The following is a 6,241-nucleotide window of genomic DNA, read 5'->3' as shown; positions in this document are numbered from 1 at the left end:
CTGGCCTGTACCCTCACAATCCAGGACCCCTCAGAGGATGTCAGAGAGCCTGTTTCAGCCCAATCCCCACAGGCCAAGCCGAGGGCCCTCTAGTATGCATATAAGATCTTTGGTTAATCTCTTCCCCCCCCCCTCCCCCCTTCCCTCTGAGATTCATCAGTCTGTTCCATGTTTCCATGCCTGTGTGTTGAGTGTCTGACCCCTGGTGGTTAGTGCGCATCATAGCTACTGGTCGAACGGTTGAACGGTCGAGCGGTCACTTAGGCTTTTTTATATTTATATAGGCTGAAATCAAGGTATGTTTTCCTACAGTTTTCCATCTTATATTTGGCCTCAAAAATCATAAAATTATATTGGCCCAACAAGACACAGTCTTAAGTAATCATACTAATTTTAAAGATCACCTTTTACAATCTATTGAGAAATTTTACCTGGGGTCGAGTCAAAGTTCACAGAATCACATTTATTTACTTTGTATAATTATAATGAAATGATAGCTAACATTTATTGCTTGCTAACCTTGTCTTAGCCAGACTGTTCTTTGTAAATATCTGCATAACCATCCTACGAAATAGCTGTTATTATTTATCTTTCTCTTTTACGTATAAGGACTCAGAGATGAACTCCAGCCCACTCCAGGGCTGTGCTTTAACCCCTAGATGTTCCTTCTGTTTATATTTCCCAGGCTCCCTCTTATTCATCAAATGATTTACCATGATTTACAAGAATATTACAGATAAGAGAAAGCATCTGGAATAAAGTAAGGCCGGAAAGGGTCAAAATGAATCATGGGTCAGAACAAAATGCTTGCACACTTGCTAACTGAAGGGTTACCCATTTGGCTTTGAGTGTTCTGGAAATGTCAGGTCCAAATAGGATCGCACGCACAGTGGACACAGGATCCAACACAAACTACTCAGGAGGACTACCTGAGACGCCCTGGGGCTCCCTGAAGAAGGCGCGGAGCGTCTGCAAGAACATCTTCAGGATGGATGCAGAGAAGAGTTCACAGGGCTCAATGAACCATAATTTACACCATCACTTATTAAAAACAGAACACGGGAATTTGGGCTAGCTTTGTAATTCTTCAAAGATGTCTGCACTCCCATTTCCAGTACCTCCTCCACCATTATCAACTCAACTGCAGTAGAATATTAACAGCGATCGAGCTATCCTTTGCTCAGATTTCCTCTGTTTCCTAGAATAAGATTCCAGCCGTCAGGAGTTACTTTTGGAGAGTTTCACGCAGTCACCTGACTCACCTTCCCTTTTGAACTCTCATGCCATGAAACCACGCCCAACTTTGAAGAATGTCTTCCCAGCCCAGTGTCCCCATCTCCACAGCATGAGGCCGACCTGGCTGTGTCCAGGGGCTGTCTGTCAGATCTGCAGGCGAGGTCAGCATACACTGAAATCCCAAGGTCACTCCCTGTCGGTGTCTGCCACAGTGCCCATGTCACCCACTCATTCCTCTTTGTAGCTTGATGCGAAGTCAAGAATAGTGTCACTTGAAACAATCAGTGGACAAAGCCAATCATTTATCATTTATATTTGTGGGACTATACAGTAACGGGCGTTTGGTCTTGAAAAATGGTGGTTATTTTCTTGCCATCTGAAAAAGAGGTGATGTTAAAGTGGGCAGGGGTTTTTGAAAAATGTACCTGCTGGACACAATTGAAGGTTAGGAGAGAATTGTGCGTCATTTGCAGAGTGCTCTTCCATCTTCTAACTTTGAGCTGCCCAGGCCACTCTCATGCAACCCCTCCTGGGCTGGTTCCTTTCCTTACCGTTTGGACCTCGCCTTGAATACCAGCTCCTCAACTGAGCCTTCTCCGACTGCTCTCCGCAGGCAGCCCCCACGGCATGTTTGTTTACTGGCTTCATTTACCTATCTCCCCTGCTAGATAAGAGCTGGATGAGGGCAGACGCTTATCTCAGAGTCCCAGGACCTAGATCAGGACCTGGTTTATAGTAGGAAGCACCATAACCGTTTGCTGGAAAGAGTGAAAACAGGCAAGCAGGTGATATATCAAGGACTGCAGAGTTAGGGCTTGAGCCGTAAGCGGTCCATTTCTACACAAAGGGTAGATAGACAGTGGGTTATGGTGATATTAAGAGTGATGGATCACAGAAGCATATGGGAGAGAGGAATCCTGAGGGAAAGAGCTCATTTTATCCTTTCTAATAACCAAGCCATTTAGATGATTTGAGCTTATAAACTTTTAAAAAATATATATTGTTATTGCTTTCAGAGAGGAAGGGAGAGGGAGACAGAGATAGAAACATCAATGATGAGAGAGAATCATTGATTGGCTGCCTCCTGCATGCCCCCTACTGGGGATCGAGCCTGCAACCCGGGCATGTGCCCTTGACCAGAATTGAACCCAGAACCCTACAGTCCACAGGCTGACGCTCTATCCACTGAGCCAAACCGGCTAGGGCTGAGCTTTGAACTTTAGAAGTTGATTGCCATGTACCTCAAAGGAAGGAAAATGGATCATGCCATCCTGGGTAGAAAGTGTAGGAAGCGCAGAGATAGGCAGAACTTTGATATCATTCAGTACCCCCCTCCGTCCCTGAGCAAACTTGCCTCTACTTCCCTAATGGGCTACCTATGTACAGACTCCCAAGACGGTAGCTCAGGACGTCACCCTGCAGGTGCTGAGAACCAAGGCAGAGTTTAACTGTAATCAGAGTCAGCTTTTCCTACAGTTGGAAGAAATGAGAAACACAGAGACTTAGAAAGAAATGTCTAGAAGAGCAGGAAGGAGACACCCAGCATTGGTCAACATAGATCCAAACATGGAATTAGGAAAAAAAGTGTGGGGGGGACAGGAAGATGGAGCCAGAGTGAGGAAAAGTGGACGAATCCGAGTGAGAGAAAGAATGTGACAAGGCTGCTTCCCCCTCACCCTGTCAGCTCCCACTATCCCCCCTGGTCCTGAGGAAAGGGCACGGCAGTCATAAACTGCAGTGAGTCACAGCTGCTATTATTAACACACACGCACACGCACACGCACGCGCACGCGCACGTGCACACACACACTGTTTGGCTCCTCTCTGTTCTGCTCAGCCCAGCACTTTGTCCAGCCCAGGACCTCCAGGCTCACAGGCAGGTGAGCGGCGGCCACGTGACAGAAGAAGACTCACAGACCACAACCTGCCCTGATGACCGAGAGCAGAGGGCTCCAGGTGAGGGGGCCCAGCTCACAGGCAGGTGAGCGGCGGCCACGTGACAGAAGACTCACAGACCACAACCTGCCCTGATGACCGGGAGCAGAGGGCTCCAGGTGAGGGGGCCCGGAGACAAGACCACTGAGAAAGTGCTAAGTAAGGGGCTTTTCAGAAGAGGATGTTTGGAAGGGTTTCCATTGTTTAGGTCACCTTCTGGCCAAAACACCATGTGAGAGTGTTAATCTTGAAAATGCTTTTCCAACTTGTTCAAAACTTTCCAAATGAAGTTTGAGTGCTTTAAAATCCTTGGTTTAAAAATCTAAAACTCTAACATGGTTTGATTAGTTTACAATACGTAGTCTGCCAACAGAGATGGAAATTTTCTAGCCAGATTTCAAGAAAAACCTTTGCATCATTGGTGAATCAAAGTGAATTGATGAGCTTCATGACTTAATGTGACCAGCAGAGCTCTTCCTCCATATCGAGTTACTAGATTTTGGAAGCCACAGGAGTGCCTTAAAACCAACCATCAACTGAGGCTCAACTTGGAAACTGACGTGTAAATTACTGTATCTTAAAACAATATTTAAAATAAAATGTTTATTGTTCTTAAAAGCATGGGATTGTCAACCTTTTTATCATTGATATTTTAAAACTATATTGACCTCATTTTATTTTTTATTTACTTGAAACATATTTTTATTGATTTTGAGAGAGAGAGGAAGGGAGAGGGAGAGAGAAACATCGATGTAAGAGTGAAACATGGATCAGCTGCCTCCCTAACAAGGATTGATCCCACAACCGGGGCATGTGCCCTCACTGGGACTCGAACTGGCAACCTTTTGGTGCACGGGACATCACCCAACCAACTGAGCTACACTGGCCAAGGCTTGACCTCATTTTAAAACTTCTATTTTATAATAAAATGCAGTCATGTACAAAATTTTAAAATAAACACACACAGTAGTGTACCCTCAGACACTGTGCTTATAAGGGTACAACCCAAATGAAGGCAGATATCTATGAAGCCTAAAACATTAATCTTTTGTTATAATTTCAAATGGTTCAGATGATGACTGTTTGTGGCTGCTCCATATCCTAACTCTTACATTTCCCTAGTCATTCTGATCATTTCTAAAGATTGCAGCAAAAACAAACAAACTTTACATAATAGAAGCTTTCCCTTTTATATAAACTAAGGCAATTCTGGGTTGATTTTTTTTTTTCTAAAAAGCATTACAATGCAAGGGTTTTCAAAAGTCTAAAGGTAAAAAACAAAAGAACAAACATTGTGAAGAACAAACGCTGGACCCATCGATTCAGACCCTGTTACCGGAGGATTCCCTGCCTCTGAGCACACGTAGGGCTGGGCTGAAGAACCCCTGGGTTTCACTCATGATAAAGTAAGGCCCCTGGAGATCCCACATTTCAGGAGGAAACTTGACTTTGGCTCCTTACTATATAGGTCACCCCGTAAAAATTACACAGACCTTTCCTTGCTTTAAATCTTGATGGCATCAGAAATGATTCTTAAAACTCTGCAGTTCAAACTGGGTGGTGTCAACGATGAAGCGAGAGAGAGAGGAAGGGAGTACTCGGATCCTGTAACCAACCATTAGGCAACCTTAAGCCTCTTTTCACCTCACTTACTTTTTCTTCTATCAAATGAGGAGGGATGTGGATGGCTAGTATGAAGTAGGAAGTTGCTCGCAGCTCTCCTAGTTCAAGATTATTCTAAGCAACGATGAAGCTGGCAGGAGGCTGGGGATCTACTCGGATCCTGTAACCAACCATTAGGCAACCTTAAGCCTCTTTTCACCTCACTTACTTTTTCTTCTATCAAATGAGGAGGGATATGGATGTCTAGTATGAAGTAGGAAGTTGCTTGCAGCTCTCCCTCCCAGTCCAAGATTATTCTAAGTTATTCTAAACCTTTAAAGCATAGTTTCCATTTAAGACAGCGATTCTCAACCTATGGGTCGCGACCCCTTTGGCGGTCAAACGACCCTTTCACAGGGGTCGCCTAAGACCATCCTGCAGGTAGGGTCTTTTTTTTTTTTTTAGTTTTATTCATTTCATTTAGTTTGCCCACGGCTGTTCTAAACACTTAAAGCATAGTTTCCATTTAAGACAATGTGGCCTGTACACTGTTTTCCCACTGGATTTTAATTTGTAGAGCTGTTGTAACACTTGGCAGAGGGGAGATGAAGGACAGGAGGCGTCCTGGATGGCAGCAGTGGTCTGGTGAAGCTTTTAGTCTCCAATGTGGCATCATCAGTGACTCTCAAAGTCAAAATTAATCTGTGGATCTGAACTCTATGGATCCCTAGCCATATATATTTAGACTAGTGGCCTGGTGCATGAATTCGTGCACATTGAAAGGAAATTAATTAGAAGAAATATTTTAATATCGCTATTCGCCCTTTATAAGTGTCAACCAAATTCATGATCAACAATGACAGATGGAAACACATGCATGCAAATGGCGCCAGTGAGAGCTTTATATGTATCACGCACATTTCCGAGTCAACTTAGTCTTTTATCGATATAGAATAAACTTGCTTAATTAGACCTGCTTTCTGATTTAGCTAAACTTTTTTCCAGCCCAGTGAAGCACCCCAACCTCTCTTTCAGGTAATTGACAGCAACACAGCAGTTAATATCAACACAAAGCACATTATTATTGTAGATCATGCAGGGAGAACAAAGGATAAAATATTTAACTGCAGCAGTGTTTGACTATATTCTGCACAGTGAGAAATGAAGTCATTCAGTGTTTGACTATATTCTGCACAGTGAGAAAACCTGAAGTCATTTTCAAGGTCCACCATTTCTTACTTCTTTTCAGTCAGGTCAAGTTTCTAAGCTTTCTAAATCTCCATTTTCCAGCTAACAAGAAGAAAATAGGATTCCACCGAGTCTCCTATCTACCTATTCCAGGACTTCTGTGAGGACCAAATGAGATGAGGCATGGGAAAATGCTTCACAGACATCTGGTTACAGTGTAAAGTGTTTCCACCCGACTATAAAGAAAGTAGTGTTCCTGGCTGCAGAGAAGGCTAGTCAC

The sequence above is a fragment of the Myotis brandtii genome, unplaced genomic scaffold (assembly GCF_000412655.1).
Source record: "Myotis brandtii unplaced genomic scaffold, ASM41265v1 scaffold777, whole genome shotgun sequence".
In the NCBI taxonomy this organism is placed as follows: domain Eukaryota; kingdom Metazoa; phylum Chordata; class Mammalia; order Chiroptera; family Vespertilionidae; genus Myotis; species Myotis brandtii.
Note: the sequence above shows the minus strand (reverse complement) of the source record.